The sequence below is a fragment of the Oncorhynchus kisutch genome, linkage group LG14, assembly GCF_002021735.2.
Source record: "Oncorhynchus kisutch isolate 150728-3 linkage group LG14, Okis_V2, whole genome shotgun sequence".
Taxonomy (NCBI): domain Eukaryota; kingdom Metazoa; phylum Chordata; class Actinopteri; order Salmoniformes; family Salmonidae; genus Oncorhynchus; species Oncorhynchus kisutch.
This window is the reverse complement of record NC_034187.2, coordinates 40,410,432-40,431,537: the sequence shown is the minus strand read 5'-3', so window position 1 is coordinate 40,431,537 and position 21,106 is coordinate 40,410,432. Positions and strand designations below refer to the sequence as shown.

The window sequence follows — 21,106 nt, the reverse complement described above, 5'->3', positions numbered from 1 at the left end:
TTTTAAGCGAGGGAATGCTGAATGAATAACATTAGTAGCTGGTCCCATCAGATAACATGGCACACGTTAGCCCTATGCTAACCTCACCAGGTGGCAGTGATTATATCTTGGAACAAATGCTTCACCGGCTTATCAAAGACCTTAGACTTTACCAACCAGTGGCATTTCTTAAAATAGGTCAACCCTAACCACTAGAGGGATATTTTAAACCTACAAATTCAAGGTTTAGTTTTGTTCCGTTGGTCTGTAACAAAATGTTGTGTACCAACCAATATTGCATTGACGAATCCTTGAGTAGGGTACTAGCTACTGCTTTCGTGATACATTTGAACATTATCGCATATATGACTAAATTCCACGCTTTTGTTTATCTGTTTCACACACATCAATATGCTTTTATGGAAAAATATATAAATTAGGTCCTTACAACATCTACGTTTAGCGTACATTGTACAAAAGAACACACTATTAGCCGTTGTAAAATGCATAGAATTGCAGGAAATTAGCTTGAAAACTGCAACACTTTCTCTCTGCTCCACGGCATATTATGTACAATTGCAGAAAATGTGCTTTAAAAAAAAAAAAATTTGCAAAAAACTTCTCTCAGCTCCATGCACAAATTTGTAGAATTACAGGAAATTGGTTTAACATTTTTTAAATGTTTCTATAACGCCAAGATGACGTGCCCACTACCTAAGCCCTTTTTGATCCCCCCCCCCCCCCAAAAAAACGTACTGTAAACTTTGTACTGCTCATCCTCCTCGAGTCAAATAACGCATATGTGGCAAAACAGATGATTATGAAAACGGCTTAGAAAATGTTGTAGGCCTACATCTTGGTGTACACAGCAACGTAATATAGCCTATGCACTATGATTATTAGGCAATAGCCGTGTGTTTTTGTGCATGGCTGAAAGATGTAGCTCCCTATTAAATTGATTCTTAATCTTTATTTTCAAGTTGTTGGCTGTAGGCTACGTCCCTCTTCAACACAGTAATACAATACATGTAAATCTACATTTCCCAAAGGGGAAGGGGGGTCGACTCATGTGAGATTCAAACCCTTGCCACAATCTGCAACAATTACATGGACACTTTAGACCGAGAGCAATTTGACCAGTCGGTCAAATACACGTGATAGTTGCTTTGATGATCAGAACATGATGTTGGACTGGTATATTAAGGACGCTTCCATGAAGAGGTTTTGAAACACGTCCGACTACGTTGACCATTTTAATTGGCTCCTGCGGAACTTGTTCCAGGGCATAATCACTGCCACCTGGTGAGGTTAGCATAGGGCTTTACGTGTGGCATTTTATCTGATGGGACCAGCTACAATTTAGCGTTCTGTCACATGCAAGTAAATCATTGATTTTAATTGTCTGACACATTTTGAGCCGGATAAACTGTTTAAATTTAAAATGGTTGCTTATGTTTGCAAGTATGGCTCTACTATGTCTAACTTTGCTTCCCCCTTGAGGAAGCTAGGTGAATTGCAACAACACATATAATAAACAACTCTCCCCCTCCCCCGCAACACGGTGGAGACTCGCGCTGAAGTCTTACTTTCAGTTTGGTCCACCAGCTTCAAACAGCTGAAAGTACGATATTGTTTTTTTTATTATTGAAAATATATTTAAAAGCGATTTAGATGGTGCAATGATTCTCTACACTCTCAATTGCTTATTTTATCACATAAACTGAAATTGAGCTAACAGTGTACAATTTTAGCAACCAGGAAATGGCAAAGCGATTTCTGCATTTTGGACACTTTCCAAAGTCTGCTATTGTTGGTTGTGCTCGAAGACGAGATGCCCACGCCTCTGAGTAATGCTGATGGAAGAGAGGGAGGGTGCAACTTTCCCATTTGACAACAAAACATTTTGGGCTGCATTTTCAGAATGGTATTTTGTATGGGCCCAAAATGGGGGGGGTTTTGTCGCAGAAAAAAAGTGGGAAACACTATCATTCCACTACATTACAAAGATATGACATAATGCTCCTTTAATAGCCACCGGTTGGCATACCTGCAGGAGGGTGTAAACAAGCAAAACAACTATGACTAACCATGCATTTAAAAACACAAGAAAAATAATCATCTGCATGAAGGTAATTTGCAGGGTAGCCTAGTTTTGCATTATCCATCACAAATGATATTCCGTTCAAAATGTTGCATGCCTGAATGTCCCTGCAATGTTTTAATGCTCCTCTTTTTTCTTTTAACAAAGGCCCTACTGTAGTATACCTTCTTTAACGTAACTTCTTTCTTTTAGGTTACAAAGTGAATGCAAAACCTTCCGTCTTCCTCCCTCCACAGAAGTTCCCTCGGCCATGGAGATACAACCACCTGACAGTAAAATGTCAGTAAAATGCAGATACATTTTAGCAGACACTCTTATCCAGAGCGATTTACAGGAGCAATTAGGGTTAAGTGTCTTGCTAGTTGGCTCAGGGATTCAAACCAGCAACCTTTCAGTTACTGGCCCAATGCTCTTAGCCACTAGGCTACCTACGGGCCCATCAGTGATGCTCCAGCTGCCTGGAGCAACAAAAGCCTTCACATCCAGGTAGCACTGCTCTGCCGGCAGCTAAAAATAGCCATGGAGAAAATGAACTCCAGACTGCATTGACTGGGCCAGGCGGCTTTTATGGTCAGAAGTGATGACACCGCAGTCGATTCCATCTCGCGCGCCACACTGTACCCTTCAGTGAACTCCCCTCTCCTTTCAACTGTCATCAGCATCCAACCCCCATTCCCCCTTCCAGAACCAAACTAATCTTTTTTCAGGCCACAACAAAAACACAACAGCACAGACTCTAAGAACCCCCCCACCCCCCGTTCCTCGGCTGCACTGTACCTCGGGGGCTTTGACTGTAATAGGAATCGTGGCGCTCTGAGATTATCACTTGCCGACTTCCTGATGTGATCCGGGAGCCGGCTACCGATTGGGATTCATGGCTTTCTGCTTAAGCTCCCAAACATGAAAGTGCTGGGAGAGATCAAAAGCCATGATGTAGGAGGTGTGAGCACAGTGGCTCGGTGCTAATTTCCTGTCCGAGATGAGAGGCGGGAGGTGACTGGCCATTTGCTGGAAACACCTGCTAATTCTGTTTCTGTTCAGAGCATGTTCTTTGCACATTGAGCAGTATTTTTTTCCTTTAGATCTGATTTAATATTATGTGTCTTGAATGTCTCTCTCTTCAACCTTAATCTTCTCTCACCCACTGTGCATCTCAGTCCTTCCACTCAGTTCATGGTGTAAGAGGCCGAAAGAGGTGGTAATTGAAATGCTAATAACTTCACGTTGGGCAGTGCAGTGCTCTGCAATATCAATCTGACCCCCTTTCCCCTGCTAAAAATACAGAAGGTGAGAGATAAACGCACACACACAAACATGCACGCTCACGCACAGACGCAGACACACACCAAGGCATTAGCATTTTCAAAACACAGACCATAAAAAAATGATGCATTTGAAACTATTTCATCTGCGTTTTATATTGAAAGGCAACAATGTTTTTTAGCAGCTAAAAATAGCCATGGATAAAATTAACTCCAGACTGCATTGACTGGGCCGGGTGGCTTTTTTGGTCAAAAGTGATGACACCGCAGTCGATTCCACCTCGCACACCACACTGTACCCTTCACCGAACTCCCCTCTCCTTTCAACTGTCATCAGCAACCAACCCCCATTCCCCCTTCTTCCAGACCTAAACTAATATTTTTTTCTGGCCCACCACAAAAACAATAGACATGCCATCAAGGGTCTCTTCACAGTTCCCAAATCCAGAACGAATTCAAGGCAACACGCAGTATTATATAGAGCCATGATCACATGGAACTCCCTTCTGAAATTTCTCAAGGAAACAGCAATATTAGCTTTGAAAAAAACAAAAAACAGCAACACCTCTCCGCTATCTAACCTAGTTGTAATGTCCATGTTCATGTTTTCATATGTCTGTAACTTGTAAAGTATTTTTGTCTAAGGTCTTTTTCGTTATGTGTCGGATCCGAGGAAGACTAGCTGTCGGCATTGGCGTTGGCTAATAGGGATTCAAATAAACCTCCCCACAAAAAAAAACAGCACAGACTCTGAGACCCGTTATCCCCCCCCCCCCCCCCCCCCCCCCCCCCCCCCGTTCCTCGGCTGCACTGTACCTCAGGGGCTTTGACTGGAGTAGGAATCGTGGCGCTCTGAAATTATCACCTGCTGACTTCCTGATGTGATCCGGGAGCCCGCTCCCAATTGGGATTCATGGCGTTCCTGCCTAAGCCCCCAACGTGAAAGTGCAGTGATATATCAGAAGCCATGATGTAGGTGTGACGACTGTGGCTCGGTGCTAATTTCCTGTCCTGGATGGGAGGTGACTGGCCATTTGCTGGAGCATGTTCTTTTTCCTTTAGATCTTGTTTAATATTACATGTCTGAAATGTCTCTCTCTCCCCACTGTGCATCTCACTCCATCTCCTCAGTTCATGGTGTGAGAGGTGGTCATTGAAATGCTAATAATATATACCATTTAGCAGCCGCTTTTATCCAAAGCAATTTACAGTCACGCGGGCATACATTATACATAAGAGTAATCCCGGGAATCAAACCTCCTACCTTGGCGTTACAAATGCCATGCTCTACCAACTGAGCTACAAAGAACTGCAATAGCTTGATGCTGGGCAGTGCAGTGATCAAACAATCTGCTAAAAATACAGAATGAGAGAGAGACGCGCGCACACACAAACACGCACACACACACCAGGGGTCGCGTTAGCATTTTCAAAATGCAGACCATAGAAAAATATCAGTAACATCTGCTATCCAACGCATCTAGAGATTACACAGACATTTTTAAGCTGAAACATTGCACATTAATTATACTACAATGATGGCATAACCGAAACGAAAAACTCAGATAATACTTTTATTTCCCTTTTGACCCACATTTTAATCGCATACACATTCAGGAAAAATCCAGAATATCAAAAGCGGAGGTAGCGGTCTAGGGCAATGCATCGCAGTGCTTGAGGCGTCACTACAGAGCCGGCCACGTCAGGGAGACCCATGAGGCGACGCACAATTGGCCCAGCGTCATCCGGGTTAGGGGAGGGTTTGGATGTCCTTGTCCCATCGCACTCTCGCGACTCCTGTGGCAGGCCAAGGCGCATGCTCGCTGACACGGTCGCCAGTTATGCGGCTGGCTTACGGGTTCAGCGAGCAGTACGGCTTGGCAGGGTCGTATTTCGGAGGAAGCATGTCTCTCGAGATGCAGCGATGAGACAAGACTGTAACTTACCAATTGGATATAACAAACTTGGGGAGAAAAAGGGTTAAAAAGGATATCCAAATCAAATCAAATAAATAGATTATCAATAGTGTCACACCAGCAGGAACCAATGGGATTCTCAAGGAGGGAGTTCCTGTAAATGTTGCGCCCATAAGCAGGAACCAATGGGATGTTCGAGGAGTGGTGTTCATGCAGATGTTGAGCCCACATGCAGGAACCAATGGCATACTTGAGGGAGGCGTTCCTGCAGATGCAGGAATGCCCACATGCAGGAGCGCCCCAAATTGCGTCCCGCAATCACAAACTATTGCAAAACAGCATTGTTTTCATCAGAAGACGACAGAATTGCAACGCTATTTTGTTTGCAACCACAGAGAAGTAAAAGCTTACAATGAAAGAGCAAGGTATTGCTTGCAAACAAGATGCATGGCCATCAGATGTCTTATGTTTACCATAGAAAGAATGTAGCCAGAATGAAGTCCATCTTGCAACTGTCACTTGCTAAAACAACCGGAGAAAAGTAACCATTGCCTCGTCCTCTCTACCATCAGTCAGAGTGCCGTCGATTGATCGAATGCTAGTTTGTGAATGTGGGAATTGGATTGGTCTGATGACGAGCGCAAAGATTTCTCATCCGAGTGGAGAAGTCTAACTGAAGCACAACATTTTGTGCCGAGCAGAAATTAGAATGAGAAGCCTTTTAGAGCTACGTTTACAAATGGGACATTAACACGACCCCTGACACACAAACACACACACACACACACACACACACACACACACACACACACACACACACACACACACACACACACACACACACACACACACACACACACACACACACACACACACACACAGACTTACACACAATATCCTGCCCTCAGTGGTGGTCATAAGCTGAGCCTCTGAGGCAGAGTATTAAACTTGAAGTAGCGTCGTAACACTATTAAACCAGAATTGTCAGGTTCTCTGCCACTGGTGCACATAAGGGAGTAATAACAAGGTGCCGGCGGTCAGATGCACTCCAGGCTGTCATTTCTTTCAAGCCCCTTCTCATTTTGTCTGCTATCTTTTTTTCCCCTCTAGTGCCCGTGTCCACTCCTTTCCTTCCGTGGACGGTATCCTACAACCTCAACTTAGCTTCCCCCTTGGAAGTTGCATGGTTGAGCCCCCCTGTGGAGGTGATTGGCCTAGCCAATAGCGGACGAGACCTATGCTACTGTCATGTATAAGGTGTCATCCTGTGGAACAAAGATGCCTGCTCTAACCTTATTAGTATGGCGCATCCATGTGCTGCTGACACAGGGGCAGCGGAATAGGGAAGGGGAGAGAGAGGGACGGGGGTAGGGAGAGAGAGAGAGAGAGAGAGACAGGAGCTGCGGCTCATCAATTCTGAGAGTGAGTTCGCCGTGGCGACGGTGGTGCGGTTTGTAGGTGATCCATCAACCTGCCTGGGCCTCCAGCTCTCCCCGCCGGCGCCCCAAAACGTCTCTGAAAGTCATTGATGGATGTTTGGTGAGGGGCCGTCAATTCACTGTCAGCTCAGGTAGAGCCCGCACTCTCATTTATATTTTTTATATCTCTCTCCTGCTTCGCTCATTCTCCTTCTCTTTTTGGGGGTAAAATTGCATTTAGCATTTGCCGGGGAATGAGGGTGCCACTGCTTACTGAGGCGGCGAGGGGAGTTGCTGGAAAAAGGAAGGCACTGCACACTTGCTTGCTCGCTCTCTTTCTCTTTCTCTCCTTTCTCGGTTGAGGGGTTATTGAAATCTACCGCGATGCAAAAGGTGGCCTTTTTCTTTCCGGGTGCGAGCGAGTGAGACGGTGGGTGAGTCACAGAGGAGAGGATGGTGGAGAGAGACAGATGGAGCCTCTTCTGATAAGGTCAGGCTGCACATCACTGCCGCAGGCAACAAAATTAGCTCTCTTTATTTATGGGGCACTTGCCCAGTCGAACAATATGCACTTGCCAGAGATGTGTCATTTCTCCGACGAAATTTAAAAAGAATTCACAAATCAAAACGAACAGAGGCAGCTAGACCGGTTTCTCTTTTCTTTCACATCCTCTTATCCAAAGAATGAATATGTCACTTGTTTGGCCTGCTAATTTACTCTCTATGAAACTGCAGGGTGAAATAGTCTGAGTACATAGTTACTATTAGCTGAAGAAATCCTTAGATCCATTAGTAATTGTGCATATCTTTCTCATGACCAAACAGACAGGCTAGTCAGCTGGAGCGGAATCAGTCGAGTAAATCAATTTCATTGTGTGAAGAAAATTACTGGTAGATGACTCTTTTGTTAAAGACAAGGTCAGAAGACAGAAAATGATAGTGGAATGCTCCAGTCGACAGGGAAATTGAAGGCTAAAATGTAGGCTAGTACAGTCTGCGTTCCTGCTTACAAAGTCACCGAGGCACTTTGTGATTGTCATTGTGTCATACCAACGAGGGCATACACGTTTGTGGGAGGTATTGTCTGTAATGAAAAATGACAAGTTATGGGCAAAGACAACAACGAGCACAGCATTGGCAGTCACCTTTCAGAACAAAGACAAAGGGAGATGAAAGGATAAGGAAAAAGCATTCAACGATGGGAGGGATAGGATAACATTTTAGAAACGTACATTCTTGAAGCTTTTAAAAAGCTGTCGTATATTTTTCTGTTTACCTCAGCGAGTGTATCGTCGTTCAGATCAGAAAACAGTGGAGCTGGAGAGCAGGTGAATGAATGCCCCTCAAAGCTGGTTACGTTTCCAGTGGGCGGCCCACTTATCTGCCGGGCTGCCTGGCCTCTGCTCGCTGCTCACAGGCGAGAGAGGCCTATTTGGTGATTCATGTCGGAAAACCGCAGTTGTGATCGCTCAAAATGAATCATATTGCATGGCTAAGAGTTCCATTCCTACCCACTCCTACTTGTCAAGTGATTCCTAAGGACCCATATGCACTGGATGAATCAGGGAGGCAAACACACAACATTGCATAAATAGGCCTAGGCATGCAACACACATTCAAACTATATCCTGAAAACATAGCCCACAAATAGGCTACACAGACTATGCTTTTGTTATTCCTGTTACTCTGTAATGGCATTTGTATGAAACAGAGGAGTGCAAGCCAGGTGAGCAGGGAGTTCATTGATCAGTGACTCACTACTTCCAGTGGCAGTTTAAAAATAAACGACCTCAAGGCCCTGTTAAACGGGTCTGCGTGGCTGTTAATGCACACAGTGGTGGAACACCTCCTCAGAGCCTCTCTGCAAGCAGGCTTCTTAGAGTGCTGGGCACGCACCCGAGCCACGCTTTACTTTTACGGCCCTAATCAGTGACGACACCTGAAGGCATTAAAACACCGGGCCAGGCCATCAAATTAATGACACACACAAGGAAAATAACACCCGCCGCCGGTAGAGAAGACTTTAACATCTGAAAGATTTAATTTGCTAAGTTCCTTAGTTCCTCAATCAACTTTTCATAACTACCTGCTTTTATTAAGGCAGATATCTTTTTTGGTGTGTATTACAATGTATTCAAGCAGTACACTGCTTTTCCATAGCATGCATGGGGGGTGTATAACAAAAACAATTGCCTAGCTAAGTCTAAATACTGTACAGTTATCTGATTGAGGCATTATTCACAACCAAACAAACGATTTCTGTCAAAACATGAGCTTCAGGACAATGTACGTAAACCATGTGAAGTTCATGGCAAGGTCTATTGTGTTTTATGCTAGCTTTAGAGAGATCTCTGAGCATAGCATATCCATCAAACATTTATTTATTTTATTTAACCTTTATTTAACCAGTTAAAAACAAATTCCTATTTACCGCCCTATGGGACTCCCAATCACATCCAGTTGTGATACAGCCTGGAATCGAACCAGGGTCTGTAGTGACGCCTCTAGCACTGAGATGCAGTGCCTTAGACCACTGTGTCACTTGGGAGCCCATCACCAAGCCCTGTCGTCTTGCACCACCACCTCCCAAGGGACAGAATCTTTGAAGGTGTCCAGTCCATCATACATCATACATCCCATTCCTGCCTCCCACCATTATCCCCCACACTGTGACCCAACCATCCAGCCACCCAGGCGGGCAGGCAGGTGAATGAACCCCCGCTTCAGGCCCGGAAGGAGCCATCAATACAGTGTGCTCTGGATGTGATGTAGCAGGCTGACAGAGATGAGGTGAGGTCCTTGCTGAGTGTCCACAGGGGAGCAAGGCTGACAGACTGAGGGTAGGGAGGGGGCATCGATTTCAGAGCAAGAGTCCCGGCTGAGAGATGAGAAAGGGACAGATCTGTCCTCAAACACCCATCCTCTGAGAAGTCCCTCCATCCCCCCCATTCCATCACGCTCTGATTGCTGTGGCGTCACAGGTAACCCAGATACAGACAGGTCCCAAAGGAGAAGAAAGCTGAGGAAGATAAGGTCTTCTACACCAGGGGTTCCCAAACCTTTTCACTTGGGGCCACTTTCCAGCAAAGGGGAACATCCCAGCGTCGCCCCTGCGCTCGCGTGCAAATGCCACGTCTATTTTTCTATGGGCACAAGCACTTTTCATGACACACACTGTTCACACCCCTCTTGTTGGTGGAGAGAATTTAGAAGATTTAAAGCTTATTTCCTGCAATTCTACACATTTTGTCATGGGGTGCAAAGAACATTTTGCAGTTTTAAAGCAAATCTTCTGTCAGTTCTTGTCACGCCCTGGCCATAGAGAGGCTTTTATTCTCTATTTTGAGTAGGCCAGGGTGTGACTAGGGTGGGCATTCTAGTTTCTTTATTTCTATGTTTTCTGTATCTATGACACTATGGTGTTGAACGCTGAGGTGTAGTCTATGAATAGCATTCTCACATAGGTGTTCCTTTAGTTCAGGTGGGAAAGGGCAGTGTCGAGTGCAATAGAGATTGCATCATCTGTGGATCTGTTGGTGCGGCATGCAAATTGGAGTGGGTTTAGTGTTTCTGGGATAATGGTATTAATGTGAGCCATGACCAGCCTTTCAAAGAATTTCAAGGCTTCAGACATGAGTGCTTCAGGTCGGTAGTCATTCAGGCAGGTTACCTTTGTGTTCTTGGGCACAGGGACTATGGTGGTCTGCTTGAAACATGTTGGTATTACAGACTCCAACAGGGAAAGGTTGAACATGTCAGTGAAGACACTTGCCAGTTGGTCAGCGCATGCTCGGAGTACACGTACTGGTAATCTGTCTGGCCCTTCGACCTTGTGAATGTTGACCTGTTTAAAGGTCTTACTCACATCGGCTGCGGAGAGCGTGATCACACAGTCGTCAGGAACAGCTGATGCTCTCATGCATTTTTCAGTGTTATTATGTAGAAGTTATTTAGCTCGTCTGGTAGGCTCGTGTTACTGGGCAGCTCTCAAATGTGCTTCCCTTTGTAGTCTGTAATAGTTTGCAAGCCCTGCCACATCCGACGAGCATCGGAGCCGGTGTAGTACGTTTCTATCTTAGTCCTGTATTGCCTGTTTGATAGTTCGTCGGAGGGCATAGCAGGATTTCTTATAAGTTTCCGGGTGAAAGTCCCGCTCCTTGAAAGCGGAAGCTCTACCCTTTAGCTCAGTGCGAACATTGCCTGTGATCCATGGCTTCTGGTTGGAGTATGTACATACAGTCACTGTGGGGACGACATCATCGATGCACTTATTGATGAAGCCAATGACTGATGTGGTGTAATCCTCAATGCCAACGGAAGAATCCTGAAACATTTTCCAGTTTGTGCTAGCAAAACAATCCTGTAGTTTAGCATCTGCTTCATCTGACCACTTTTTTATAGACCGAGTCACTGGTGCTTCCTACTTATTGTGCATACTACTATTACAACATTCAAGAGTTAGTTTAAAGCCAGACTGAGGGCATTAAATAACACATATGGAATCATGTAGTAACCAAAAATGTGTTAAACAAATCTAAATATATTTTATATTCTTCAAAATAGCCATCCTTTGCCTTGATGACAGCTTTGCACACCCTTGGCATTCTCTCAACCAGCTCCACCTGGAAAGCTTTTCCAACAGTCTTGAAGGATTTCCCACATATGCTGAGCACTTGTTGGTTGCTGTTCCTTCACTCTGTGGTCCAACTCATCCCAAACCATCTCAATTGGGTTAAGGTCGGGTGATTGTGGAGGCCAGGTCATCTGATGCAGCACTCCATCACTCTCCTTCTTGGTCAAATAGCTCTTACTCGGCCTAGAGGTGTGTTTTGGGTCATTGTCCTGTTGAAAAACAAATGATAGTCCCACTAAGCAAAAACCAGATGGGATGGCGTATCACTGCATAATGCTGTGGTAGCCATATTGGTTAAGTGTGCCTTGAATTCTAAATAAATCACAGACAGTGTCACCAACAAAGCACCCCCACACCATCACATCTCCTCCTCCACGGTGGGAACCACACATGCAGAGATCATCCGTTCAACTACTCTGTGTCTCACAAAGACACAGCGGTTGGAACCAAAAATCTCAAATTTGGACTCATCAGACCAAATGACAGATTTCTACAGGTCTAATGTCCAATGCTCACGTTTTTTTGTCCCAAGCAAGTCTCTTCTTCTTATGGGTGTCCTTTAGTAATGGTTTCAATTCGACCATGAAGGCCTGACTCACGCAGTACACTCTGAACAGTTGATGTTGAGATGTGTCTGTTACTTGAACTCTGTGAAGCATTTATTTGGGCTGCAATTTCTGCAGCTGGTAACTCTAATGAACTTATCCACTGCAGCAGAGGTAACTCTGGGTCTTCCATTCCTGTGGCGTTCCTCATGAGAGTCAGTTTCATCATTGCGCTTGATAGTTTTTGCGACTGGACTTGAAGAAGCTTTCAAAGTTCTTGAAATGTTCCGGATTGACTGACCTTCATGTCTTAAAGTAATGATCGATTGTCATTTCTCTTTCCTTATTTGAGCTGTTCTTGCCATAATATGGACTTGGTCTTCTACCAAATAGGGCTATCTTCTGTATACCACCCCTACCATGTCACAACATAACTGACTTGCTCAAATGCATTAAGAAGGAAAGAAATTCCACAAATTAACTTAGGCACACCTGTTAATTGACCACCCACCCCACAGTTGGGGAACCACTGCTCCACCGTTTGGGAACCACTGCTCTAGCATATCTCCATATTTAATCCCTAATAGGGGATTGTTCAACAATATCCCCTATCTTGGCCCAGTATGTTAATTATGGCACATGAGAATAGTGGAAACTGACTTTTGGATCTCTCCAATGTCTGGAATTTATAATGGCAGTCATAATATTAGTCCAGCTAGAGAATTGAATCAAAAGCAAGCCATTCATCAAAGGATGACGCTGGGGAGATCTGCTAACAGAAGAGACACAGTATGTACAGAGATACACTGCGTTGTCGGGAGCGTGACCTTTAAATATATTAACTAGGATGTTACCCTTTACATAGCAGTCTCTATGGACTGCTTTAAGCTAAACCCAAAAGATTGAATATGAAATTTTGCTTAATGTCCTAAAAGTTGTTTGCTCAACAAATCTGAAAGAGGGCTTGTAACTGGAGCTGCAACAACCAGCAGCGAGATCCATGAAAATTAGGTCAGCCACTGAGTCTCCCCGCAGGGATAATGCCTTGAATGATAGTCCAGTCTCTGGATTAGCAAATGTGAGCCTCTGAGCAAAAGGAGAAAACACTTTCCTCCCCGCAATGCCTTCAAAACAGGCAACTTCTCCTCAGCTCATATCTCAAATGGAGCTTCAGGTCTTTCAGGTATGCTGGTTTCAGGATGCTAGCTGCGGGAGGCAAACGCAGGATCAACAAACAAATCAGGCCGAGGCAGAACAGGCTCTTTAGGGTCGACCTCCCCCTGCTCTGCACTGATTTATTCACACGAGGCAGGAAAGAGGCGTGCACTGCTGAAAGTCATCTGATTCCTGTAGAGGTTGGGGGAGGTTGTTCGGCAGCCCCCCATCCCCTCACTGTGGTGGTGCTGCGTTCAGAGTGCAGACGACACTACAACAATGAAACAGGTGTCTCCGCTATTATATTGTACACAAGGCCTCCTGGGCCACATCTTCAATCCCAAATCCCTGCTAACAGACATCAATCACGCTCAAAGAATTAGCAGCGTCAGCCTCCCCTGTGGCTTCAATTTCTATGTCACTCAAGAGTTCAGAGCTGGCATCGAGGCAAAAGTTGCACTGTTTTTTTTCTCCACTTCCCTAGCTGTTGTGCTACTGTAAAACAATCTTGGCCTTACAAGTGCTAAGACGAATCTGAGGTAATTTACTGTGCCTGAATAGCAGACCTCAGCAACCTGCAGGCGCCTAATGTCCAGCTCACTATTACCCTGGCTGTCACACTCTTTGGCATAGTAGGCCAACACATCAGCAGACGATTATAAAAGAGGCCAAAAACGTACAGTAGAAATTGCCAAGCAATGGTGTCGGAATGAGAAGTGGAAAGTTAAGTCACAGTGTTGAACTGTTAGGCTATAAGCTGAAGTCAAAGGAAGATTGCCTTCAAAAAGACATCCAGAGTTGGACCGACAAGCCCAAGTGTGTTTTGGGGAAGAGGCCAAAGGTTATATTGCTTTCCCTCCGTCTCTCCTTCCGTTCACTTTGTTCTTCTCCGTCCTGAGAGTGAGAACAGGTGTCATGAGCGGGTCGACCGTCCTCCTGCCGTGCACTGATCAAACTCTCGTTAGTGGAATTTGTTTGGTGTTTCCCCAACAATGACAGTTGGTGGCTGAAGCAGAGTGAATGTGATCTTCTTGATAGTGCCTGGGTACATCTGCCTGTTTCCCTGCCTTCTGTGTCTTCAGTTCCCTGTCAGTTGCAAGCGTAACTTTGACTTGGAGCACTTTGACTCAGCTGGATGTCAGGCAGGCAGTTTACCGCATAATCCTCTGTGGAATTGCAGTGGCGCTCATGCAAGCTCATGGAGGCTTTCAAGTATATTTTACTTGGGGTGTATGTCACCTCCAAATCATAAAACAAAACAATACAAACGAAAGAGACAGCTTTGCTTCCCTTGTGAAGCACAAAAGTAATCAACAAAGCTGTAAAACAACGATTGCTTTCAATATAATATATTTGCTCCTGTCCTTGAGGGATTAGGGACAATTCATTTTAGACTAATGCGAGTCAGCTAAATTCAAAAGGTCAGATCAACATTATTGCTTTGCGATTTAAAAAAAAAGATTTTGATGAACAGCTTGATGAACAAATGCCATATTGGCCATATTGGATTGTGACAACAGTGTCAGATACATTGATTTTCTATCCCTGGATTTCATTATGTTGACGTATTCAGTATGCGATCTGCCACGCATGCCCTGAGAGTGCAGTGCATGACACATGCCTTACCCCCTTAGATTAGATTGCTGAGGTGGGCTGCTTCTCCTCTAGCAAGGGCAGTGATTCTTACGGGAGTTGAGATGAGGGGGGATGGTTGATTTGTACCGAGTGTTCTTTTGAATGCTTGACCGATATCCATTGAATTTCAATTGATGCATTCAATGATGTACTTTTCTTTATCCAGACAAGATGCATTACAGTGTCACATTTCATTTTGATTTCAACCTTTTTCTTCTTTCCTTCAGGAAAACAGAGAAGTGTGGACACTTTGCAGTGTCTGGTAACTGACAGATAATCGAGTGACCAAGTCATAAGTCATTTTGATGTTCTCCCAATACTAAGCCCAACAGGTTTAAATAAGTCATGTTATCTCGTGAGTGATGGACACAGGTTTATCGATTCTGTTTCACTAACCATCATTGACAAAGAGATATCATCATTACCAGCTATTTGCTCGGAATACAACAATCAAACAATCACTAGGCCTCAGGCTAGGATATATTACGTGATTCTAACTTTACTTTACCAGAAATATTTATTTTGATGAAGTAGCCTAAATCTTTAGAAAATACATCTTGAATGAATATTTTATGATGTTGTGGAGTTGGACATCCAGCATATTAGGCTGTAAATAATGTCAAAAGAGGATGGCTAAATCACAGAACATATGATCAACTCCCTGATTTAATTGGTGAATAAACTAGCCTAATTGCATTGTATGCTATTATTAGCAGAGTATTCAGCTTACAAGGACCACTCAATTCAGACAACCTGGCTCATCATACTACTTCATCATACTACTTAGCCTCAATGACACCACTATGTGAAGAGAGGAGATCATCTGTTACAACAAGCCTATTCACATTCTTAATCTTTTACACCGCACACTCATTGTTAATGGAGAATGGCTCTTGGGAATGGAGGGACATTCTGTGAAAGTGATAGGCTTACAGCCTCCACCTGGCTTTGTCGACCGGATATTGTTTATAGATGTCCTCTGTATTTCCTTACAAGATAATTCACTTCCAAGGAGAAATTATGTTTTGCAGTGGCAATAAACGTCCTCCATTAAAGCCACCTAATAAAAATTCAAGCAGGTCTTCAAGGAGGATAACAAATGGGGCAATCATAATTGTGAACCGAGACCAAGCTCCAAAAAAAGTTAACACAATAGCAATGACTATGGTTCCTCATCAGGTCATATGGAGTGGCTATGGCAAACATTTCCCACTACCGGCTGCAGCTGCCAGACAGTCTTTGTGCACCGGAGGAAAAGGTGAAGGCGATTTCAGCAATCTCATACTTCAGAAGCCAAGCTATCTATTAATTTTGAAATGCCTATTTCCTGTGAAAGGAGCTATTGGTGATTAAGTCCACTGGAGCTACAAAGTGCTGAGGTACAAATACAGCCATATCATGGAGGCCTAAAAGGGAGTGTGTGTGTATACTGTACGTGTGCGTCGAGATAGTCTAGATTTTTTTTTTTTTACGAATTCATGGTTTAATGTTGCTTTTTCAAATTTGAGAAGGAAGCTAACATGAAGAGAAATGTCAGCAGAATAACGCAAGCGATAACATTTTTAAGTCAGCCGGTGTCCGGCCAAGGACCTTCTGTACCAGTGATTGATCTAGACTGCGCACTAGTCTGCGTTAAGAGGATGCAGGCCTCCGGGCACCAATTGCCAATAACACTTTACTTACCATGACCCAGTTCTCTGTCCAACGTCAGTTACCACAGCCACAAAGTCACAACATCCAGACTTGTCTCCATGCTGCTGTGCTGTTTGTTGATACTTGGCTACCTGCCAAACATTTGTTTTTTTCCTCCCTCTACCTTTTTCATTAAACTTTTTCACAGCGGACGCTTTATCTGGACATGGTTCTACAGGACCTCCACCAGCCAAAAAAAGCTAAGTAGTAACATTAACTCCATGCCATTTAATTGCAGTCGCTGTACTCGTAATAAACAGGATAACTATCGCCTTATGGTGAGGATAGTCGTGTTGCAAGCCCAGCTTCAGGTGCAACCGTTAAGGCAAGGGCAATACATTTGATTGATTGATTAATGACAAGCAGTTACCGGAATGGATTTCAAGAGTTAATAAGATGAGGTGAGTCTGGCCGAGGGGGGAGAGAGATGCCGGAGGGATGCAGCATTAGACTGCACTCCATGTCACAGCCTGGTGGCAGCCATTGCTCCAGCGGCTCAGGAGACGTTAGCGGAGTGGCGCGGCGGGGATGATGGATCGGAACCGAGTGGCGGACGGGGGCCCAGAGTGAGGACCATGACATCCATCGGGCTCGCTCGGCTTCCTGCACTCCAACCCCCCATCGCCACCACCCACACAGGATAGACCTATTTATTTATCACGCAGAGCAAATTATGAGCTCCCTTGTCAGGGAAATGTGTTTGGAGCGACAAGAAGAGAGAGTGAGAGAGACGGAGGGAGAAAAAATAGAGGAACGACTAGAGAGAGGAAGAGTAGCCTAGACATCAGAGAGGCACCTGCTTAAGAGAGTAATGATGATATGGGGGAGGAATGAGAAATGGAGGTCACGTCAGTACTGTCGAGTCTCCATCTCTTTTCCCAGGAGGGAGCAGAGCGGACTGTCTGGTCGGGCAGGCAGCTCAATGCTAATCCTGGAGGCGAAGCGGTAAATGAGGTCCGTACAGCACTCTATCAGTGCTCACCACAGCAATCTACAGGCCCATGCCATACAAAAGGTCAGAGGAACACATGTAGCTCTACCAGGGCTCAGGTATTGATTTGATCACTCAGGTGAAATGTGCTACAAGGAGCCTTGATCTTTTGAGGAGTATTTATCTGCCTACGTGTGTGTGTGTGTGTGTGTGTGTGTGTGTGTGTGTGTGTGTGTGTGTGTGTGTGTGTGTGTGTGTGTGTGTGTGTGTGTGTGTGTGTGTGTGTGTGTGTGTGTGTGTGTGTGTGTGTGTGTGTGTGTGTGTGTGTGTGTGTGTGTGGGAGGGAGGTCTTGGTCACCCATTCCCAAGAAGGAATCACAGAGAAAAGGGATGGTGCAAAGCCTGGGTATTGATTCAGTTTCTATTGCCACAAATACTTTACTTTATAATAAGCCTATGTTCCGAGCCCATTCCCTTTTAGGGCTCCAAATGGCCTTGCCTTTATTTACAAAGCACTGCTCTTTCTGTGCAGCTCTCTCTCTGGTGGAGCGATATGTCAGTGACCAACAGGGGAAAGAGCAGTAGCAACATACCAACAAACCTCCAGCAGCTGATAGCCTACGCTTGAGAGATATTTAATATTTAAGGGTTTGAAATGGGACTTCCTGAGGGTTCTTGAGGGGAGATTTGTTTATGACCTACAGCGAGGGAGGAAGTCAATTATGGCTCTAATCAGGGCCTAAAATACACACCCGACAAATGGTAGACATTTGGCATTGATGGGTAAGATGTCTATTTCACCAGCCACTTTGACGGGTGGTTAGGGAGCCACAGTGGAAGCATTTCACTGGCATTTGTGAATGAAAATAGAGTTAGAAGCCAAGTATGAGCACATTTATAGCTAAATAAATGTTGCAGTAGCTGTTTTCAAAGTGTTGTTTTGTTTTATACCTGGTTGCTAATCACACAAAGAACTACGAATCCTATAATATTTATTCTACTTCGTGCGATGCGCATCAACACTGCCTGGCTGAGGAACTGTGCGCCCTCTGATTGAAGTGCTGAAGATTCATTTTAGAAGTGCTGCGCACAGACATAAAAGTTGGTCTAATTTACTCAAAAGTCTACTAAATTGAGACATTGTTTTGTTCACAAGCTAGATTGTTTTTCAAGTTTACTTCAACTGCTTGCGAAGACGCGTCGACTACTAGTCAGATTCTCTATCTCACAGGCACATTGTCACTGACTCAAGCGGAGCCCTTGTTGCCTACAGTTATTCCATCGGCCTACTAAGGAATCACAGGAATGTAGAGCGGTGGTTTGAGAATAATTGCTAGGGAGAAAAAGGAAGTGTAGCCTTGCTGAATAGCATTGAAGCCATAAGACAGACAAAGAGCTCCAGGCGCAGCCTCACAGACAGTAACACTATGTTGTTGTAGTGGAAAAACAAACTTGGTTTCTCCTTTTATATTAAAAACATCTCAGAGTAATATGTGAGCCATCTGAGAATGGCCTTGTTTATTATGTATGAATCAGCTTCTGAATGTACTCACCGCCAACCAGCCTGAGACTGACAACAAAGGTTTGAGCAACTTCTGTGTGATCAAACTGAACCAGCATATTTTTTTCGTGGCAGAGTAGAATATTTTTTTAAATACAGTAGTATTCATATTTTATTGAGCTTCTGTTCCCAATGTTCCCTACAATAGGGGAGATTGGGGTAAATTGAGAAAAGGGGGTAAGTTGAGACTCCCTTGTTTCTAGGAAACCATACACAAAATGAAACATTTGGCCAAATACTTAGGAAGAGGTAATAATTTCATGGAGACTTTGAAGGAAGAAACTGCATGAAAAAACTGATAAGCATGTTCTGATTTTTTCTATTTCAGATTTTCACTAAGTCAAATTAATTAATTTTGTTAGAGGTTTCATGATGCTTGTATGTAAACCAAAGTAGATCATTTTGAGAATATTCTATACATCAGTTGGGGTCTCTATAAGCTTCAATATGAGGCCCTAAACCTAGCATGAAAGTGCATACTTGTAGTGTCTAATATAGTCTAAATGTTTGCCTTGGGTTAAGTTGAGCCAATGGCCACAGGGTAAATTGACCCAATGGTTGAGCCAATGGCAAGTTGAGAAAACTGAAGTGTTTTTTTCTTTCCAGGTGGAATCATAGCTGCTGGAAGAAGAAAGTGAAATAATGTTTTATATAATTACTCATGTCTGAACACTGAACTTGGGCAGCACACATGCCAAATATCGAACAGCATGTTGCGTTGCAGCCATAGAAATATAACCAATAGAACACAGCTAGCACATAACGTTCTGTGAACCATGTTTCTGAGAGCTTGGTGAGAGCGAGGTTGTCCTATGGTTATATTGAATGCAACCATCCCATAACGTTTCTACTGGTTTCCTCATGGTTCTATTTAAAGTAATGGCTTCAAATTGTTCAGAGTGGAAATGTGGAAATGTCAGTACTTCAGCATACCGTTTTATGCAGGTTTCTTAATGGTTATTTTTAAAGTCATGTTCTCAGAACGTTCAGAGAACGTTGAGAAACAAAGTTATTCTGTGGGAATTCCAGTAATTCCAGAAAGCATAACGCTTTCTGCAGGTTTCCTCATGGTTCAATTTAAAGTCCTGTTAGCTAGGTAGCCAACCAGCTAACGCTAGATAGCTAGCTAACAGTACACTTTAACCTCTCTGGGATCGTTCGGGACATGAGCGTCCCACCTCGCCAACAGCCAGTGAAATTGCAGGGCGCCAAATTCAAACAACAGAAATCTCATAATTAATTTTCCTCAAACATACAAGTTTTATACACCATTTTAAAGATAAACTTCTTGTTATTCCAAACACAGTGTCAGATTTCAAAAAGGCTTTACGACGAAAGCACACCATGCGATGTGTTATGTTAGGTCAGCGCCTAGCCACAGAAAACCATAAAGCCATTTTCCAAAGAAAAGAAGGAGAGGTGTCACAAAAGTCAGAAATAACATTAAAATTCATCACTAACCTTTGATGATCTTCACCGGATGGCACTCCCAGGACTCCATGTTAGACAATAAATGTTTGTTTTGTTCGATAAAGTTCATCTTTATGTCCAAATACCTCCTTTTTCTTTGCGTGTTTAGTCCAGTAATCCGAATGCACAAAGTGCAGGCACAAAGTCCAGACGGAAAGTCAAAAAAGTTCCAATAAAGTTCGTAGAAACATGTCAAACGATGTATATAATCAATCTTTAGAGTGTTTTTATCATAAATATTCAATAATGTTTCAACCGGACAATACTGTTTTCATTAGAAAGGAAAGAGAACGAACCTCGCGCTCACGGCCACACGCGATAAACAACTCATGGCTTTCAGCAGAGCCACTTACTCTGAGTGCTCTTATGCTCTCCCCTTTCACAATAGAAGCCTGAAACAACTTCTAAAGACTGTTCACATCTACTGGAAGCCTTAGGAAGTGCAATCTGACACAACAGACACAGGATATTGGCTAGGCAATCACTTAAAAAAACTACAAACCTCAGATTTCCCACTTCCTGGTTGGATTCTTCTCAGGTTTTTGCCTGCCATATGAGTTCTGTTATACTCACAGACATTATTTTAACCGTTTTGGAAACTTTAGAGTTTTTTCTATCCAAATCTAGGCCTAATCTGAGCCTGAGTAACAGGCAATTTACTCTGGGCACGCTTTTCATCCAAACTTCCCAATGCTGCCCCCTATCCCAATGAAGTTAACTCGAAATGAAAACAACTTTCTGACAAAATTAGAAAAGTGTAATATTGGAAAATGTAACTAGCTGGACTCTCTTACCTGTATACATGGAA

The 21,106-nt window shown here is 43.8% G+C and overlaps 1 protein-coding gene across 1 annotated transcript in view; it reads right to left on the bottom strand.

Annotated features, from left to right (window-relative positions):
- pacrg (PARK2 co-regulated) overlaps window positions 1–21,106 on the bottom strand; it is a 248,082-nt gene that overhangs the window by 213,383 nt on the left and 13,593 nt on the right. The window lies entirely within an intron of this gene.